The sequence below is a fragment of the Equus przewalskii genome, chromosome 1 (assembly GCF_037783145.1).
Source record: "Equus przewalskii isolate Varuska chromosome 1, EquPr2, whole genome shotgun sequence".
In the NCBI taxonomy this organism is placed as follows: Eukaryota; Metazoa; Chordata; class Mammalia; order Perissodactyla; family Equidae; genus Equus; species Equus przewalskii.
In genome coordinates this window covers 166,014,126-166,035,490 of record NC_091831.1, presented here as the reverse complement: position 1 = coordinate 166,035,490, position 21,365 = coordinate 166,014,126, and the positions used below count along the sequence as shown (strand labels likewise).

General features: G+C 34.1%; 1 long non-coding RNA gene across 3 annotated transcripts in view; it reads left to right on the top strand.

Annotated features, from left to right (window-relative positions):
* Positions 1-21,365, top strand: part of LOC139084687 (uncharacterized) — a 258,448-nt gene that overhangs the window by 184,005 nt on the left and 53,078 nt on the right. For all 3 annotated transcript variants that reach the window (XR_011542267.1, XR_011542260.1, XR_011542277.1), the window contains one exon: positions 15,780-16,007. This is a non-coding gene — a long non-coding RNA (uncharacterized lncRNA). The remainder of the gene's footprint in view (positions 1-15,779; positions 16,008-21,365) is intronic.

The window sequence follows — 21,365 nt, the reverse complement described above, 5'->3', positions numbered from 1 at the left end:
TAGAGTAAATCAGAAATCCATTCAACTCAGCGCAACTACTGAGTTAATCCTCACAAACTAACTAGGAAATAATACACTGAGTTGAGTAGATAGTGCAGGGAAATAATCTTGTTTGAAAGGAGAATTTTACTATCTGTAATATCACAAAAAAACCTTCAAATTATAAATTGTTCGGTTGCATATCTTACCTCAGAAGACCTGAAAATTAAAACCAATCATGGTTGCTTACAATTGTATATACATTTATATAGTATATAATATAAAATGTATAGTATAATATTAAATGAAAGCTTATATGAAAATCATAATTGAAGGAAGTCTACAAATTCTTAAGATTTGAGGCAGGATGACTAAACCTTTTGAAATTAAAAGGGTTTCAAGAACATAAAGCGCATTTCTACTTTTCTTGCTATTATTCAAAATTAAGATATTGAGGCTATTATTTCTGGTTTATCCATTAAACTTTGACTTAATTTTTTACAAGCTGGATAGAGCTTATTTTGGGGACTTATTTACTTTGAGCATGTAATTTCTTGTAATTTTTTTCGCCAAATTTTGATCTAATAGAAAATTCAACATACTGTTTTATTTATTTCTTGAATGTTAAAGACATTGCAATCATTAGTGTTTATGCTGATATTATCATTTTAGAAAAATTAATTTTTAAAAGTACAAGGATATATTTAATCTGGAGCAGATTCGTTAAAGATCTAAAGCTAATTTTCAAATACAGAGTGGATAACTTGAAAAAATACCATATAAAAGAATACACTGAAAAAACATACTTATGCCTGCTTATATGAGCAGTGAAAAAAATCATGGAATCAAATGAATTTATTTCAGGCAACTCTTTGAAAGAAGCTTTCGTGTTACATAAGTACTATATAAAATATTAGATAAGATAATGTATGAAAAGGGCTTAGCATACTGTCTAGCACACAGTAAGCCCTTAGTATATGTTAGCTATCATTTGTCATCATCGTTATATAAAAAATGTTATTTTTTCATTATTTGTTTCCATCTTGAGTATGAACTTCTTGATCAAGTGATTCAAAGGTACACTTGCTTTGCCTACTGGGAATATGTTGAATAATTGGTTAATTTCAGACTCTGCTCTCACCCAAATATGTCCCTTTTTAGTTTAATCATAACTCTACTATATATTGTTACTGCAACATCATGGATAACAATCTATCTCTTCCTATGTTTAAGTCTGTAAACATAGTAATAGCAAATGTTTTTCTTCATTATAAGTAATAATGTTTATAATGTAAATGTTGCTACTGTAACATTTAACATTAACAATAATTATTCAGTGAGCATTCAGTTGGCTACCAGAGATATAAGATAGAGAAACTGTGTTTCTCAATTGAAAGAACATCTAATAATGGTTCTGGGATCGACGTTGCTATCTTCATACATAGACAATATCCTGTAATGCCAAAATACTTTGTTTTTGTTATTTTTCTTAAGCATAATCACCCATAATTAGGCAAGAGAATTTCACAAGAATCAACAATTATTTTGTCTCTTAAGATATAATAAATATCCAAACTGCAACTATTTACCAGAAATTAAATTGTCCAAAAATTGTATTTTTACAGTAAGCTCAACTCCAAAGTAAGTAAAATTGGGGGAAAAAATCACTATTCATCGCCTATAGTGTAATCTTGAAAAAAAGACAGAAAAGTTTTTATTAAAAAATAGCAATGTATTCAAGAAAGCGTGTAAAAGCAACAGATACCTTCAAGATGAGATGTTCTTTTTCTTCTGATGTATTAAATTAATTTATTATTTTGTTCAGTAATGGGATTTCAATAATATTGAAAAATACAATCTTGTAAAAAAAACTACAAGTCCATTCTTAGCTTCTTAGCATACACTGAAAAATCGCAGTTTAAAAGTTGTGGTTAAATGCACATAAAAATTAGAAAATTAAATCATGATATTTTCAAAGTAAACAACATTTTCAGAATTCTCTCTTTCCTTTACCTTCAAAATGCCTATATATTTGGCTCTAAGGCTTTGATTTCTCAACTAACTCTAATATTGTCTGAGTTATATTCTGCTATTAAATCTTCACACATATTGCTCCATTTGCCTACACTCAAGTCTTGATCCCATCTTAGATTTAAACGAAAATTTCTTTAAACTTCTCAAATTTCAAAGAATGTAGCTAGGATGCTTATGATAGAAATAGTGTTTTCTCCAAGAATTTCTTGAAGCATGGAGGTGCAAACCAAGAATAGCTGTTTCAATCATATGCCTTCAAACTGGAATATATTTTGTCATTTTCTCCTAAAAGATCCTGAAGTTATTTGTAATACGTATGATCTTTAAGTAGAAGGTACGTATGATGATTTTCCATAGCTGTGGACATTTATGGCACAGAAAGGCAAAGTGGCAAACTTAAGGTGGACTATGGGCAAACTCTACCATAGGGTTGACAAACCTTTCAAAAACAAGCAGGAGAGACGGTGATGGACTTTGCTCTTCATAGATCCCTCCTCCACACATCTTTAATACTATACTCAAAGTGATCTATGGTTAATCTGCTTCAAACAATCAACAACATACAATATGCACTGACTAGTTGGTGTTTGTTACATGCTATGTGAATACAAATGATGTGTAAGATATTAACCTGGCCCTCGAGAACATTGCAATGTAACCAGGAAGATAAAGTTAAACCTTGGGGCACTAACTTGGAAGGATAATTAGGTATTAAAGTGCACAAAGCAGTCTGTAAGTGTGCCAGAGGTAATAGTTTTAAGTACCCCTCAGTTCATCTTAAGAGGTACTGATATCCGAATTTCTTTCCCAGCAACTCTTTTGCTGCTTTGTCCAAATAGGGAGAAAAGGAATAGGAAAATAAAAAGGTCTTCCCTTGAGGGGGAAGAAGAATGAAGGAAAAGGCCTGAAGTCAATCAAAAGCATCCCTTCTTAACATTTCCTCATCCATTAGGAGAGCTAGGAATGGTACATAATAGTGTGTGTGTGTGTGTGTGTGTGTGTACGTGTGAGTCTCGTATAATATTTACTTCAATTTGGCCAGAACACTATTTTATGTTGTGGTAGTCTGAAATTTTTGTTGACTTCAATTGTTATGATATTGTTTTTCAGGCCATTGGAACTAATTTTGATGGAGATTGAAAGTATTCTCTCAGAATACTTGGATTATCTTAGATGAGGCAAATTCACTAGGGTTTGACTTCTGCCAAGTCTTTTTTTAACATTTAAAAAATATAAATTTAGACTTACAGAAGAGTTGCACGAATAGTACAAAGAATTCTTACATATCCTCCACCCAGCTCCTCATAAGGTTAACATCTTATATAACCATAGTTCAATTATTAAAACCAATAAATTAACAATGATACTATATCATTAACTAATATACAGACTTTATTAGAATATTGCCAGTTTTTCCACTAATATCCTTTTTTCTGCTTCAAGATCCTATCCAAGGCCCCATATTGCATTTAGTTCTCATGTCTCTCTAGGGTCCTTCAGTCTGTGACAGTTCTACAGTATTTCACGTTCTTGATACTTTTCATGAGTACATGCCAGTTATTTTTTAGAATGCCCCTCAATTTGTGTTTGTCTGATGCTTTCTCATAATTAGATTGACATTATGCTTTTTTGGCAAAAATAAAATAGAAGTGATATATCCTTCTCAGTATATCATATAATGTGGTAATGATGGCATTATATCTTCTTACTGGTAATGTTAACTCTGATCACATGGCTAAATGGTGTCTGCCAGCCTTATCTATTGTAATGTTAATATTTTCCCTTTAAAATTAATAAGTATATTGTGAGGAAATAGTTTAAAACTACGCAAATATCTTACTTCTCATCATTCATTAATTTTATCGTACATTGATTTTTTGGGGGGGGGAGGAGGGTGAGGAAGATTGGCCCTGAGCTAACATCAGTTGCCAATCCTCCTCTTTTTGCTTGAGGAAGATTGGCCCTGAGCTAACATCTGTGCCAGTCTTCCTCTATTTTGTATGTGGGATGCCACCACAGCATGGCCTGATGGAGGATGTGCAGGTCCACGCCCAGGATACAAATCTGTGAGCCCCAGGCAGCGGAGGCAGAGCACGCAAATTTAGCCACTACACCACCAGGCAAGCTCTTACATTGATGGTTTCAACAATTGTATACAGGTGGATAAATCCTATGGTATTTGTTTAACAGTGACTTTCTATTTCCCTTATTCCTGTTAGATTTATTAATATATATTCTATTGTAAAGGAGAGTACTCTCTTCTATTTATTTACTTTTCCATTTACATATTTATATCTTTATTCAGTCATTGACAATAATTTTAACCTAACAATTATAATTCAAATATAACATTAGTTAGGTTGTTATCTAATTGGCCCAACTTTGGCCTGTGGGAGCTCTTTAAACTTGGTTTTTGTGGGTTGTTGCTTTTTTTTTTTTTTAGATAGCTCCATCATTTTGTGAGTACCTCTATACTTTCTGTTACCTTAAGATGTTCCTGTCTCATCTTATATTTTCTCTGCCCTTGTCTTTCCTGGCATCAACCATTTCTCCAGGGAGCCCTTTCCTTTCATTGGAAAATAATATTTAGATTCCAAGACCTAAAACTAAGTATTCTTACTGCTACTGGAGTGTCAATTTTTCTAAACCTTCTCAGACAACAGTGCTAGGAAATATATATGTGTGTAAGAACACATGATTATACACACTTGTTTACTTCTGTATGTATCCATCTGTATAAATATTAAAAACTATGCGTTCACATTGATACCTTTTATTCTGGCTTAACATGACAGGTTAAATTGGTTTTAGTTTTTTAAATGAGGTTTTAGTCTTTCCTCATTTTCATTTGTAACCTCTTTCTCTGACAGTGCACAACATGGCTCTTGTTATTATCAGCATATTTGCTTATTCGTTCAAACCTTGTGTGAACACAAAATAGTTTCAGAATTGCTAACTTCTGCCCATCTCCAAAACAAATTTACTAAACAGAGTACAACATTTGTGGAAAGCTTGGTTTTTTATTTGCTTTATTTGTCTTTAGACTTACAGCATTTAGTCAAAATACTGCTTTCTTTTACCTCCCCCCCAACTAGTGCAGTTGTTTTATTCATTTATAATACAATTAGGTTCACTTCTTATGGTTGCATTTTGGGTTCTTCTCACACCCTGGTTTATTTAATGATCTATTTATTTGAGAGGTATATGAAACAATATTATGGATAGCAACTATAAAAAATGTATATTCACAGAAGTGTTGCTTCTTCCTCAACCCTGTACTATATTCCCATTGTCTCCTCATTTCTAAGCTTTCCCGCTCACCCCTGTATGTAACCAATCTCTTTAGTTTCTGTTTTATCCTTCCTGTATGTATTTTCCACAAATGAGCAGACACATGTATAATTTCTTATGCTTCCTTCTTGCTTAGATGGTCACATACTATAGGTACTTTTTGAACTTTGCTTTTTTCACAGAGCAGTATATCTTTTCTTTATAACTTTATTTTATTTTATTTTATTTTATTTTATTTTATTTTATTTTATTTTATTTTATTTATTTATTTTGAGGAAGATTAGTCCTGAGCTAACTACTGCCAATCTTCCTCTTTTTTCTGAGGAAGACTGGCCCTGAGCTAACATCCATGCCCGTCTTCCTCCACTTTATACGTGGGATGCCTACCATAACAAAGCTTTTGCCAAACGGTGCCATGTCCCCAGCTGAGATCCGAAACAGCGAACCCTGGGCCACCGAGAAGCAGAACGTGTGCACCCAACCGCTGGGCCATTGAGCCAGCCCTAGAACAGTATATCTTGAAAAGACCTTTCTCATTCTTATTTACAGATGCATAGCACTCCATTGTGCAGATGTACCATAGTTTATTCAACTACATTCCTATGTATGGGCATTTAGGCTGTTTCCAATATTTTGTAAGTATAATAAAGAAAATTTTAAGAGATTCCCAATGAAAGAATTTGTTCCTATATCATCAGGAGATAGCCTAGGAAAACTTCAAGACTCTTAGACAAACTCCATATCAAACAGGGCACTGAAAGTATGGTGCCACGAGAGTTACAGATTAGGAACAATCTGTGGTGTTGGAGCTTCAGGTTCCTTGCAGCTCATATCTTATATGTAGGGCATTCAAGGTTTCCACATGCTCAATTACTGAAAATACAAGTAGATCAAATGAGGACCAGGGCCATGGCAAAGACTAAGGTGCAAGCATTTCATGACTAGAAACAATGACCAAGTGCACAATCAGAAGTAGATTCCAGAATGATGTGCAAATGGGACCAGTCCCTTAATGGACTCCATTGAAAAAAAACAGCTGTCCAGATAGAATGAGGGTCCTCTCCGCAGAGGGAGTAAGGCCCAGGGAATGGTATAAAACACTTCCATCATAAGCTTTCCAAAGGAAAACTTGGAAGGGAGGTGGGGAAGGAGAGACTCTAAGGAATTTGAGGAGAGCTAATCCTATCAGGGAGTTTGAATGTAAAATGCATTGAATGTTCCTTTACAGAAAGTATTGTATTAATTATATATTGCTGTATAACAGATTACCCTGAAACTTAGTGGCTTAAAACAACAAATATTTATTATCTCAACTTATCTATGGCTCAGTAATCCAGGAATGGCTTAGCAGGGTAGCTCTGGCTCTGGGTCTCACGTAAGATTGCAAACAGAATGTCATCCAGGGCTTCTGTCATCTGAAATCTTGATGGGGGCTTCAGGGTCTGCTTCCAAGCCAATTCACATGGCAGTTGGCAGGAAGCCTCACTTCCTCACTAGCTATTGGCTTGAGGCCTCATTTCCTTGCCACATGGATCTCCCTATGGGCTTTTTAAGTGTCCTCATGACATGACATTTGGCTTCCCTCAGAGTGAGTGACATCAAAGAAAGAGCAAAGAAAAAACTACAATTCCTTTATGTCCTAATCTCAGAAGTTACACATTGTCAATTCCACCATGTTCTTTTCTTTAGAAGCAAGTCACTGAGTAAGCCCACATCCAAGGGGAGATCTGCCTATTGAAGGGAGAAGTATCAAAGAATATGTGAACATATTTTAAAATAATGACAGCTGTTTCAAACTGAAGGAGATGAGCGACCTATAATTATTAAACTAAAATTTATTTCTTTCACCAACAGGGCTTAAGCTCCAAAGTAAGATCAGTACATAATAAAGGAAACTACATTTTTATATATGTTATGTGCAAATTGTCACCCCTGCTATAGGGTAAAGGTAGATTATTGTGAGCCGAAGTGCTGAAAAAGACCATATACATTCTCAAATAACTTTTTAAAAGACCGAATCTATACTACCTCTATGAAGTCACTAATGGCATGTCTTCTTCTTTTATCATTACCACAAATAAGATTGTAGAAAGGCTTAAATTCTCATTTACACAATTCTTGAATTCTGCAATGTAAAGAACCTTGGGCTTAATAATAATAAACCTTTGGAGAAAGATGCAGATTCAGATACGCCTTGGTTGGAATCTCCTTTCTAGTTATTAATTTTGTGAGAAAGTTTCTTTATGCCTCAGTCTTCCTATATGCAAATAGGGATACTCATGCCTCCTTCATAGTATTGGTGTGAGTATCACTAAAGCACCTGGCATAATATCAAATACTCAGTGGATACTCAAAAAATGCTATTATCACTCCATGCTGCATAAATGTAATTATATTGATACAGTTCTAGGATTGAACCTCCTAACGCTCATTCTGTTTAGAACTCTGCAAAGTGTCGTACATAAGTATAAGCATGAAGGACATACAATCAGATGATTTCAGGAGACAAATTTTGCCATCTTCATCAAGTATAATGTTGGTAATAAATGGAACTAATAAAATCTATTTATCAGTACCTAGGATTAACCTACATCTTTTGAACTACCAAGGGAAGATTTCTGAGAGTGAAGAGTTCTGATACTGAAGTCGGATAGCCTGGGTTAAAATGCTGATTGCATACTTATTAGGTGTGTGACATCGGGCAAATCAGTAACTTCTCTGTGCCTCAGTTTCAGCATCCATATAATAGAAATAATAGTACCTTCCTCTTAGGGGTATTAGGAGAATTAAATTAGCTAACATATTAATTAAATGAACACCTGGAATATAGTAAGCACTAAATAAATGTTAGCTATTTTCATGAACATGATTGTGATGATTACTATTATTATTATTATATTCATTTTGCTTTTTTTCTTTGGAGGGAAAAAGAGTTTTGAAAGTAAAAAAAAAAAGTACCACTATTAGTTCTAGATGATATTTTTAAACAATTTCCTTTGTGGTTTTTTTGATGAATTATTTTAGGAGTAATAAGGAAAGATTGTATTCTTAACGCCTAGTAACTTGAAAAGGAGAAGAGTCTGAGAAAGAGGCCAAATGTTATACGTAGGTCAATTTCAGAGTTAGAAATGTCAAAACCTGTTTCAGAGTGTCTGAATCTGGACAAAGATGTGTAACTGTTAATCCATTTGAGGACAATCTGAACAAAAAGCCCTGAGGGAAAATGAAAGGCCAATAGCTACTTCTGTGGTGGCGTCCCAGAGCCATCATGCTCCCTGCCTCTCCAGCCCTCTGTCCTCAGTGTTCCCCATCTCCCTGCAGTCTCTTCCAATATCACTCCAAATGTGCCAATTACTGACCAGGATTCTCGCAAGATTCTTTATCCCGTTCCTTATTTCAGTGATATATGAAACCCTAGATTTGAAAGAAGTTGCCAGGGAGCTAAGCAGCACTGTGCAGTCAAGAAAGCTTACGCAAAACTCTGGGAAAATAACGCTAATTTTTCTACTTCACTATTTTTCAGAAAGTTTTGTTCAAATGAGAATTTTACACAAAAACAAAAATCAGCTTAAAATATACGGTCATTTATTACCAGAGAAATATGGAATTTAAAGCAGGAAAATTTTTAAAGTCATGACTCTCTACAGTATAGTGGTAGCCTTTCCTGGTCAACAGAGGTCTATTAATCTAAGTGAATACCAGCCCAGTGCAACTATACCTTACGGGAAAGATTAGTCAAAACCTAAATATGACTTCAGCTGCCGGTGACTATGAGAATGGTCACATTTACAAAAATACTTAAATTGTGGCTGGGTCTTAGTGCATACATTTTATTGCACACTTCATCTTCCTCAAATCTTCCCTTGTGACATTTTCAAGGAGGAGCTTCACTTGTTTCCAGGAACAAGTTTCACTTCTGTTTTTAATCTCTGCTCAATTCACAGAAGTCAGATCCTCGTAAACTGCTTGAGACGGCACACCAACATTATTGCTGCCTTTGTCCTCCATGCCCCCACCAGTCAGATGTGAATTTGCACAGAAGTCTTAGCTGACAGGGCATTCAGAGAAAGCCCTTTGCCCAACTCCAAATGGAACTTTGGTAATATTAGCAAGATGATAATGCCTTAAACTAATATGTACTAAAATGTTAATGCTTTCCATATAATATTTTCATTGTAAATGAAGTAATTTATGCCTTGGTTTAATAGAAGAATCATGAGAATTTTCACCAAAAAGCCGCTGTAAGAGATTGAATGGATGGTGTAAACTTTGGTGCCTTTCAAAATGGAGAAGTGACCTTGTTACAGAACCAATGAAGTTTTATAGTTCTTGGCAAAGAAAAAAGAAAATTAAAAAAAAAAGAGAGAGAAGTGAAGGCTCATCTTTCCCTCTTTTAGTAACTTTTGAGTGAGTCCATAAACAAGATTTTCATTCTATCCTAAGCTTTAAGGTGGGCTTATCAGTATTTGCCTATTTTAAATAATAGATAGTAATAACTCCAAATATGAGTAGAAAGCACATTTTATAAATATAAGATGTTTCACAAAGGAAGGTTGACCTCTTGATTTTGCTGGAACTTAGTAATTGAATAAATACTATTTTCTTATATGCCTTTAGCTCCTAAACAGGAAGGAAAATACTTGCACCTTGAACTATAATTTTCTTATCCTCTGGAAAATTGTTCTTTGACTAATATAAAGCACCCTGACACTCACCTCTGCTCTGTGGCAGCAGACAGAATTGCTTTGCCTTCAGGCATAGTTCTTTAAACTCCAAACAAGGTACTACCTATCATTTTCTAAGTTTGAATCTATTGCATAAGGAGGAGTTTCTATGAATTCAAAAGTAAAAACTATCAAATCTGAATCTTTGATATTCAAAAGAAAAAGTAGAGTCAAAATACACATTCCACTGAAAATATATGATCTTCCTTAATTTCAAATGATATTAATTTACCATGTGGGTCAAGTAAGCTCCCTGTTAGGGAAGAAATTATATTCTTTTGTTTGTTCTTTTTTGGTGAGGAAGATTGACCCTGAGCTAACATCAATGGCCAGTCTTCCTCTTTTTGCTTGAGGAAGAGTGCCCCTGAGCTAACATCTGTGCCAATCTTCCTCTATTTTGTATGTGGCATGCCGCCACAGCATGGCTTGATAAGCAGTGTGTAGGTCGGTGCCCAGGATCCAACCCTGCAAACCCCAGGCCACTGAAGCAGAGCACACGAACTTTAACCACTATGTCACAAGGCCAACCCACATTGCATTCTTCAGCGAAATAAATGGAAGAGAGGTCTCTCTAGTGCAACACTAGCAGACAAGAGGAAAGTGACAGGCACAGAGGTGCCTAATAAAGGAGGCTAATTTCAAAAGTAAGATAGAATTAGAGGGGAAGACCTAACAGCCCAATGAATGAAAGCTTTTGCATGTGAAAAATGATTAATGCTCATATAAAATGAAGCTTTTATGACAAGAATTCTTAGCTTATTAATTTTCTTACACTATAACTCTGCAAGAAATATTTTTTACATCTTAGTCTGGAAAGGTTCTTTATGAAGAAAGCAAAATGTTCCCAGTCTCATTTCTCACCCTTCTTGTGTGCACCACTCATTGTAGAAGAAGGTGTTCTCACTCCAAGATCATTCTATTGAAGAGGAAGAATAAGTGTCTCAGACTGGCAATGGACCCGATCTAGGAATGGCACCATCCAGACATAAGTCATTGTATGAGACTTTGAAGGTTTTTTTAAAAGACAACATGGATTGCCCCCCGGTTCTACTGAAATGAAGAGGAGGGAAGAACTCTACTTTTTCTGAAGGCCTTGGTGTCTGAAACCAAGAACATCAATTTGAAGTATTTCGAAATTTAAATAAGAAAACAGAAAAACAGCAGAACTCTGTGGTTGGTGAGATGTAGCCAAAATGAGTGTGCTAACGTAATCATTTGCACCCTTTCTGTGCACTCGCTAAAATCTTACCATCAGCTTATACTTAACAAATCGCAACTAGTCCAGAGCCTACTGAAAATATCATCAAATTTTATCTTCAAGACGTAACACTGAAATTTTTTAAAGTACAAAATAATCGATTTCACAATGTTCTATACAACAATTGGAGAGGTTTTCTTGCAAAATAGTTCACTTTATTTGCCTATCTATAAAACGGAAACCTAGATTTCATTTTATGATAATTCACATTTCATCTGAAATATTCATTCTAATAATTTTAATTTTTAAAAGGATGCATCCCTTTCAAGGAAAAATGAAGATTTGATATGAAATGATCTTGAAAATACAATATCTTTGACTGTTTAAAGAGGCCGAAATTTTATTAGTAGGCTTTTAATCATTTAAAACAATAAAGAGAGTATCTTCTATTCATTTGCAGTAGGACAAGGCAGTCTTAAAGCAAGACCATTCCATCAGAGAAGCTTGATTATTTCCTCAATGTTTTAAATTATGCATATGATTGGTGACACAAATACATGTTTAAGTGGTTGCAAATTTAAAAAATCAATATTCCCAAAGAACTAAAATTATGCCCAATCATAAATAACAAATTAATTCACCTGCATATTTTGATCTGCAACTTTCCCTATGAACACGAACATTTTATAAAAGAGAAATACCTTTTCACATCAACTTGCGTTCATTATGTTTCACACAAATATAGTTCAAATCAAACACAAGCCTTTTCAAACAGAAAAAATATTAGAATCGTTCCCTGTTCTTTTCTTTCCCAGATGATCTGGTGTGAGACATGGAGGGCCATGTTGCACCAAACCCACAGCCACCAGGACCCATTGTTCCCAAGGGAAGTGTAGCCTATGCGGGAATGCAATGGTGTGCTCTGCAAGGAACGTGGAAAATAACATATGTCACTACTGTACAGTACACAACAGACAATTATGATTCAACTGTCCAAATTATAATCAGTTTGACAAATGTCCACAAGCGTCTTCATTCTGTTTTATATTTTCCCTAAGACAAGGCAATCACACAACCAGACAATTCCATCAGGGAAGCTTGTTAGCTGCTTAGTCTGTTAAACCCTGGTTGCCATAGCATCTAGAGTTGAAAAAGCTGCAGATTGGCATGAAAAAGCATGTCGACAATTGCCCTGTCACAGCATGCAAGCCAGGTCTGCTCAAAGGCAGCACACTACAAGTTTTCTTTCCCAGTTTGCACTACCCCATGCTGTTTAATAATATCCATTTACTGGTATTGGGATTGATCGAGCGCAGTGTAAAATTCACATCTACTGAGACTTTGCTTTTCACACGGGGTGAAATTCTTTAACAAATGGGAGTATGGCAATTAATTTAGAAATGTAATACAGTATATACTATAAGAAGTATATTTAGATTTAATAGAGAAACTATCCAAAATTTTAAGGCACAGTTCTTTAAAGAGCCAAACAGTTTTACTTGGCAATTTTTCAGTTGACTTTCTAGTCATTTCTAAAGCCTAGTCATACTTTGGAGATGACAGACAGCGTTCAAAATCCAGTAGTACATTTTTAAACATGTTTTAATCATGCCATAGTCATTTCTTCCTTATGTGCATGGTATAATTTAATTAAGGATATACATTTCTAAAATAACTATAATTTAATTAAAGATTAATATCATGAACACTGAAATTACAGTCTGGTGAGCAATGTGCATCAATTTTTTTCTAGAGGGATCATATACTTAATGGTGATAAATTACCATGTATTAATAAGAAAAAGTTGGTTTCTACCAAAGGGTATTCAAAGCCCTGCCAACTCTCAGATTTATGCAGTATACGCATTTTAAATAAAGTAAAGCATGTTTACAAACAACCATTGTTAACTTTTTGGAACTATGAAATGTGAAAATATATACATAAGTTGTGAAACTTAGAAAATGATTTCGTTCAGAAGTTTATATATGCTTTACTCGATCTTTCTTTCTTCCATTATCTCCTTCTATTCTAAGCTGTCACTTCAATTTAGTTTTCTTTCAATGCGGCAAAGAAAGAAATATCTTAAAACACATACTCAAAAGCAAATTAACCTAGCAAACCAATAAGTATTTCAAACACAGATATTTTTCCATAATACTTGTTCTTTCTATTGATATCCACTGCTCTGCTCTCCTAACATCGCAAAATCATTTTTAATAAAGTAAAAATGATCTCATTTTTGAAAGTTATATATGAACAAAGTTGATAGTTTATCACAAAACAAGAAAGCAAAGTTAATATTTACACTAAAAGAGATACTGAAGTAATGATTACTTTTCATACTCCTAAAATATTGAAGACCTTTTATTTCTAAACAAGATTCTCAAAGATTTTTTAAATAGCATAACCAAACTATAGCACCTTGAGTTTTTATATATATATATATAAGTGTATACATATCAGTATGAAAATAGTGTCACTGAGTGAGCCTCTTCAGAATATAAATTTAAATCCCTCATTTTCTAGGAATTCTCAAAAATCTCAAAATCTTGGGATGAAACTTGGTTCACATATGGTGTCCATGAATGTGTTTTCTTATACCACATCTTCCAGTTTAAAAAAAAAGAGAAAAGCTGTTTACTTGTTAAAGGTCTTTTTATAAGCTTTGATGACTCAAAAACACCTTCATTTTAACACATGGGATTTGGCAAAGAACTTAACCATGTTACCATTTGAAAGACTTTGATATTTTGAAAAAGAGAGAATTAAAAACAACAGAGATTGAAACTTAACTTGGCTTTTGTGTATAGAACATAATTTTCTCAAGTATATTTTTTAGTATAAGAATTTACTACTGAAATTTATCTGCCAGAATACTATAACATCAAAGCTACAGTTATCCTAAAGGAACGATTGTAAGTAGAGCCACAAACTTTACCCTGGTGTATCAAGTTAAAAAAAAAATTCATGGTATACCAGTATGGTAGTCTAAATAGATAAATGTATATGTTCAGTAAAATGCTTTACAAAAGGTTGAAACAAAATTTCTTCAACTACACTTTTCCAAAAAGATTACATTTGAACTTTTGTTTCTTTCTGATTTCCTTAATTCACATGCAATACAGTGCAGTGCAATTCTCCAAGTTGTATTAAACGAAGTACCACCTCTTAACCAGTCTTTAGGACATGCATAGTTTCCTACAGTGCTCAAAGTATTTGATTTGCAAAGCCCAGGAAGTGGGTAGCATGAAAATGAGAGTTCATGTTTTAACTCAGAGTCTCTTTGCTTTAGTCAGGATACCACAAATCTTTCCTGTAACCCAAAGCTGCCTTCCTCTATGATTTACAAACAAATGTTGATCTTTACAACTGGGCTGTGTTAATATTATCCATTCCCCACTACGTTAAAGAAAATTATGTATGAACTGCATTTCCTTTTCTACCGGATTTATTTCATGTACATTCTTCTACTCTTAAAACTGGAAATTAAATCATTCTTTCTGAATTGTTTAGAATGTGCCATTGGATATCACTATTACTTTTGGACGTCCTCTACAAATAATCTACCTTTCAGTCATTTTGATTATTGCCAAAATGAAATTATACAAGAAAATTTTGATAAACCTAATATTCTGTAAAAAAAAGAAAGAAAGAAAGAAAAACTTGACCTGTGGCAGCAAATAGGCGGTATCTTGCAATGTCATTAGTTCCTTTCATAATACAAAGGGTAAATGTCATAATAAGGATATTACGCTGCTTTATTTCATAAAATAAATGCGTCCTATTTATTCTCTAAGTGAAATACTACCTCACACAAAATGTAGATTTCATATAAGCACATACATTCTTTAGTAAGGTGGCTCTTGTTTTTTCTGGGTGATTTTTGCCTTATTCTGAAATTTCCTTCACCTGACTGGAAGCACATTAACTGCTAGATAGGCATCGCACTGATGTCTCTATGCTGTAGCATGCAGCCGTGAATTTGCTACGATCTGTTTAATCAGCAGTGTATTGATTTTCCGCAGCTTTCCTTCATTTTAGCCCCATAGCAGGCTTCTGTAATTTCCTTTGGACAAAGTGTAACCAAACTGTGCTAAGTGATGTTGATTTGCAGGCAAAAGTAAAGGGGTAAATATAAATTAACAAGCTATAAACATTTTACAAGTGGGGAGTCAATAAAAACAGTGTCTGCAGTTTCTTTTAAAAAAATGATTTGAAGCAGATTGTTAACAAACGTGTCCAAAGAAACTGACATGAGTCTGAGAATAATTTTTGCGCTTTGTGATTAAGAATTGATCAGTCTAAAAGCCTCGGACGCAACTGAATCACCCATAAGCTGCTGGTCTGAAAAGGCTCAGCAGGGGCTGGTATTTGTTTGTTAAACTCCCATGATTCCAAGTAGATAATTGGTCTGTGAAGTTCATGGCAGAATCTGAATTTGCTTTCTTGCTTCCCAGCTGGCTGAGCCCTGGTTTATAGACTTCTGTGTACAAATTTAGCCAGCAGCAAACCTCACATCTTTAATATAAAAGGTGTTTTGTTGTGTTTTTCAGGTGCTGAGTGGAAAGCCCACACTCCAGAAGCTCATTAAAAGGGCCAAGTTACAGTACAGGTTTATTTCTGTCACAGCATTTCTGAAAACAGTGACAAAGATTAATATGTTTCTTTAGTACTGGAAAAAGCTTGACACAATCCCTTGTGAATTTGATCATCTGTTTCATTGCCTGTATAAGATTCAATCTCCTATTATATCCTGAAGTTACAGCTGTAAACTAATGCTGGTAAGAATTCATAAGCTATTGCAGAAGCCTGGGGCAAAACTAATTGTTTTATTCAACAGTCGCTTATTTATTTATTATTTATTTCATACCCTCTCCTGTCATCTTTTTCCACTGTTCCTCCTCAAAGTCAAGATTATCTTGGCTCTTTGTCTGAATGCACAGTGCAAATATAGAGACATGGGGAGTTCATGTTTTCAGGAGCTTTCAAAAAAGTTGTTACAGATCAGTGTATTGTGGAAATGTTGTCCACTCTGAATTTTTTATAAAACTATTCTTACTTTCTTTTCCGTGAAATGGAAATTCCTTAAGAAAAAGCAGTATCTGCACAAGCATTATAACCTTTGTGTTCTCTGTAATCATGTGACATTAGACTTTCTCTTCTAGTGGTTGCTGTGTCTCTGGGACATGATTTGACATGTGGTACATGCAAATCCTAGAAAAGTGCAAACTATATCATAAAATGATTCTGTTTCACATCAAGTTAGACAGGCAAATAGCTATTTGCTATTTTCAAAAATTAAAAGTTATGACAATATGCTTTATGAATACCATAAAATAATCTTTTAAATTGAGGAATCTCTCTCTCTTAAGTTAGTTGTAGAGGAATATTTAATCCTTATCTAACAGTTTTTGTTATTATGGCAAATTATATATATGCTACATTAGAATTTTAGATACAAAAATATTTATTCAAAATTTCAAACATTATGCAAGTATAAAATAACACACAAAAAGGAGGATCCCTAATAATCTGTTTGTGTACACTTTAAGTGTTGGTGGAAATTATTGCAGGATTAGACTGAAGAAGTATATTCATGTGATGTTTCAAATTAGACATTAAGCTCCATTATTCTTAGCAGAAGTTGTGTGCCTAATTCCCTATGCACTACAGACATTTGAACCCACAATAACTGATTGTAAATACAGTATGAAACTAGCTAGAGCCTTATTTACACCTGCCAATTTGCTGCCCTCCAGCACTAAAAACAAAAACAAAATGGTAGCAAAAGAACTGCCAAGCAAAACACACTCTGCCCCTCATATACACTCCTTTCTATTTCCACAAACAGAACCTTTTGCTTCCTGTTTTCCATCAGCAAATTCAACTTTGAGATTTAAAATAAAGTTTAAAAAAAAAGATATTTGCATGACATGACAGGAACAAAGTAATTGTTAAAACGGTCATCTCCTCCAAACATGTGTCCCCTTAAAATAATGTAGGTAGTGTAAGTGCCTTATGGATGGCACTTTTAATTGAGGAGTAACACATGTGCCGTGCGATGCATATGTTGCAATGGCAGCCACTTATTTTTACTGAATAGCTACAAAATTTGCACCCAATTTTGTTCGTACAATAAAAGCGCATATTATTCATTAAAAAGAATATATCGTAGATAAGTTAGTTGACAAAGTTGCATTCCCTGTTGTTTTTTCATGCCCTGTGCTTCCTATCATGTCTCATTTGCATAATGGCAGCCCAATTAGTTCCGTCTCTATTTTTTTAGACGCTAAAGCATTTGTCAACATTTCAGTGAGGTTTTCCTACTACCTTGATTCAATGAAAATGACTTCTGCTAAATGTTAGACAGTATTTTACCCTTCTATTGTGGATAGCAATGATTTGACTTATTATTGCATATATTACTTAACTTTTGTGTATTTAAATAGTAACATAAGGTACATAATAATGACTTGCACACATAATGATATGAATAATTTGTATATCAATAGCATGTTTTTCCAAAGAGCTCAACGCCTGTTATTTGATGTTGAACTGTATCCTTCAACATTCAATACCTTGAGTACCAGACGTCCTAATTAAATTTTTAATGTTACTGAGAACAAATATGATTTTTATCACATAAAAGAATATGGAGGATTACTCCACGGAGAAAAAATTAATGGCTAAGTCAAAATTAGAACTCAATACTCTTTAGAGTTTAGATCACATCTAAAATTTCATGTCAAGGGATTATGATTTCCAGGGCTGGTCAACACAGATGTGGAAATCTATGTTTTACTGGCTACCTTGTAAGATCTTGAAGACAGGATAAATGTCTCATTTAACTCTTAGCCAACATTAAACATGTATGTGGTGTTCAGTAAAGATTCATTAAATTGAATAAACTGAGGCTCTCAAGACATAAGTTACAAATATATGGTATCTTAACAGATCATACCAATTCTTGTTACTTACGGCAGTGATGTTTATCAGTTTTTCAGATCAATACATTGCAATTACAAATTGTTGCACAGACTATATTTATTGTGCCTTCTAATTGGAAATGAGGTGAATAGGAATAACATGTAAAGCACAAAACCATGTGTGGCATGCTGTATTTGGATGTTGCATTACTCCAATAAATAAAAGGAGATTAGGTATTTTAGGAGAGAAAAAGATAAAATTCCAAGAACTGACTTTTTATTTTTTGGTAAGTCTGTAAAATATAGAACCCTGTAAAACATTAGCAAATATGAAAATAAATATAAGACAAGTGCTATAAAAGGCATGATTGCTACAGATTCATGAGAAAATACTAATCAACCCATATCATTCATTAGAAATTGCATGTTAAAAAATATAAAGTTTTGATTCTGTGGTTGTGTGATTGGAGTAAGTAAACAGCAGCACCTTGTATTTACCATGGAAAAATATACCAAGAAAGAGACTAAGACCGACATACTTTGTTAATACGAACTTTGAAACCACCTATGTGTAGCTTTAGTCAGTTAAAAACAACCAAATTTCTAAGACCCTTTTAATGGACAAAAGAACAAAATTTTTCACATTAAAATGAAGAATGGCTTCAAAATATTCACGGCTACTTTGGTTTCTTCTTAGATTTAGAAATTTTCTTACCAACTTCTGCTCTCAAATATTAAATCCTGGAGTGATTCAGCGTTGAATTAAGTTGTGTAGGTATATGATAGAAATCTGAGGCATATTCCTAAGGACAAAATTTATGCCAACAATGTCAATCAGATACTTTAAAAGTACTATTTATTTAGGATGATTAATGACTAATGTCTTTGTTGACTTCTTTTTGCAGTTAAGTGGTGGTCTCAAGTTTATTTTGGTAATAAAGCACTGTTCTGGGAAATGAATGCAAATCTTTAGTTCTCATCCATTTAACATTTAGGTTTTTGTTAAGTGGAAATTATGCTTTGTTCTCTAAATTTCTTTTATTCTGCCTTATACTATACCTTCTTCACTCAAAAATGTTCAAACCAGTGAATTAGGTACATACTGTAATATACTGCAATCCGCAACCGCCCTTGGTTCAAGTAACTTCAGAAAGTTAAAGTAAGTTAATGATCAATTGTCTGTGAATGAAGAATGTTTCGGGCCATAGCATATTAGTGTCTGCATGATCAAAATGAATGATTTGTGCTTTTTCAGCTTGTTCTCATTCATTCACTAATATTTCTTTGTAATTCTTTTATTCCTGAATATCAAACGTATGATTCAATTCAGTTATTTTAGTCTTCAGACAAAGCATATTCATTCCAATTAATATAGGTGTCATCAGTGTAGGTGATGTATCCTAGGGGATTTTATAACTAAAATAACAAAAGAATAATAAATATTTACATAGGGTATACATATACATTTATCTCATTATAACCAATAATAATACCATAGATGCGGCACTTAGAATGAAACTGCTCCTTTATTCCCAAATCATAGATTGTCATTTTTGTTGGGCTATTTGTTTGGAAATTTAAAATATGGTTATCTGACTAATTGATTCTTCTTACAGGAAGCTATTCCTTTGGGGGGAGCAATTATAACATCAGGGAGGAGATTGGCCCAAGTGAATTTCCAAGTTTTAGTCAACAATATTTATTAGGCACTTACATCATAACAGAACACTATATCAGGTTTTATATAGGAATAGTCCAAAAAGAACAGTGGATTGCAGGATTCCTTCCCGCACAGAATTTTAGTATATATTGGAAAATTAGGACATACATCAAGAAGACTTAGACGGACACTTTTATTAGCCAGAGTTACCTAACTACCAAGAAAATGCCAAATGGAGGCATCATCACAATCAGGTGGGATTAATCACGAAAAACTTTTCACAGAAAATTAGTTTTAAGCCAGGTTTTGAAGTAATTAAGAAATATTTAATGGGAAGGAGAGGGGCTAAATAAGCTCATCAGAAGAGAATTAAATGTCATTCAACAAATATTGAATGCCTTCTTTGTGCAAGAACTTGGTTGATATGCACAAGACTCAAGCACTGTGCCTGCCCTCATGATCTCTCTGTCTAGTGATGGAGGCATAGAGGCAAAGAACAATGGCACATGCCAAGGCTTGGAAACATACAAAAAATTTTCAGAGAATGGAGAGACTTTTGTTTGCCTGCAGTAAAGATTTCATATAGAAGAATAAAAACTAATTAGTTAATGAGAAGAGCAGGATTGGGTCATCAGTTGACAGATGGTCTTGAAAACATATGCATCAGCTAGAAACGGTTTCGGTCCTGAGAGCTTATGAATCAGAAACTCCAAATGTCATCAGTGTCCTGGGTTCCTTCTTTATTTCCACTCTGTGATTCACGGTGTGAAATTCTAGAACTCATAATCACAATATATCTTCAGTCAAGAAGTATTGGGACTGTCTTCCAGGCCAAAAGAAAGAGAGCAAGAGGTGACAGTGCCATTTTCCTTTGCCCTTTTGAGGAGCTTTCATGAAGGATTAATCCTATGACTCCCAGTTATGTTTCTTTGAACCATACCGTGCCCATAACTACACGGGAGGCTGCTCTTATAGTTGTTGCCACTCTCAACAAATCAGAGTTGTGTATTAAAGAACGTGAGTTTGAATATGGGATAGACAGCCAGTAGTGTCTACCAGAGTACAGTTGAGACATTCTTATTTAGAAAGCACTGAAAGTGAGCAAGAAAGTGCTGAAGAAGCATTATGAAAACAATAATTGACAGAGATTGTTAACAATTGTATGTAAAATAAGTTTTTTCCAAAAAAGAAAGGATTGGAAACAAGATTATTTTTAGAATGTTGAATTAAAGAGCTGAGATATCTTCAATTCAAATTGTTGTAGATAGATAGACTCTGGAAAAGGTTAACCTAAAAAGTGACCTGAGGAAATAATCCTCAACATTTGTTAATGAAAACTATAAAAGAGTCGAAGGATTGTGTAAGTGTGTGTGTTTGTGTGTGTGTGTATGAGAGAAACAGAGAACCTAGATTTGCATTTAGTTAACAATCATTCAGTTGTTTAAATCACAAAGACTGTGGTGTAAGTGTAAAACATGGAGATCACAAATCTTTGAAACAAGAAGAAGGCAAAGAAGCTTAAGAGGGAAAATACACAGGGATAGTAGCTTCTT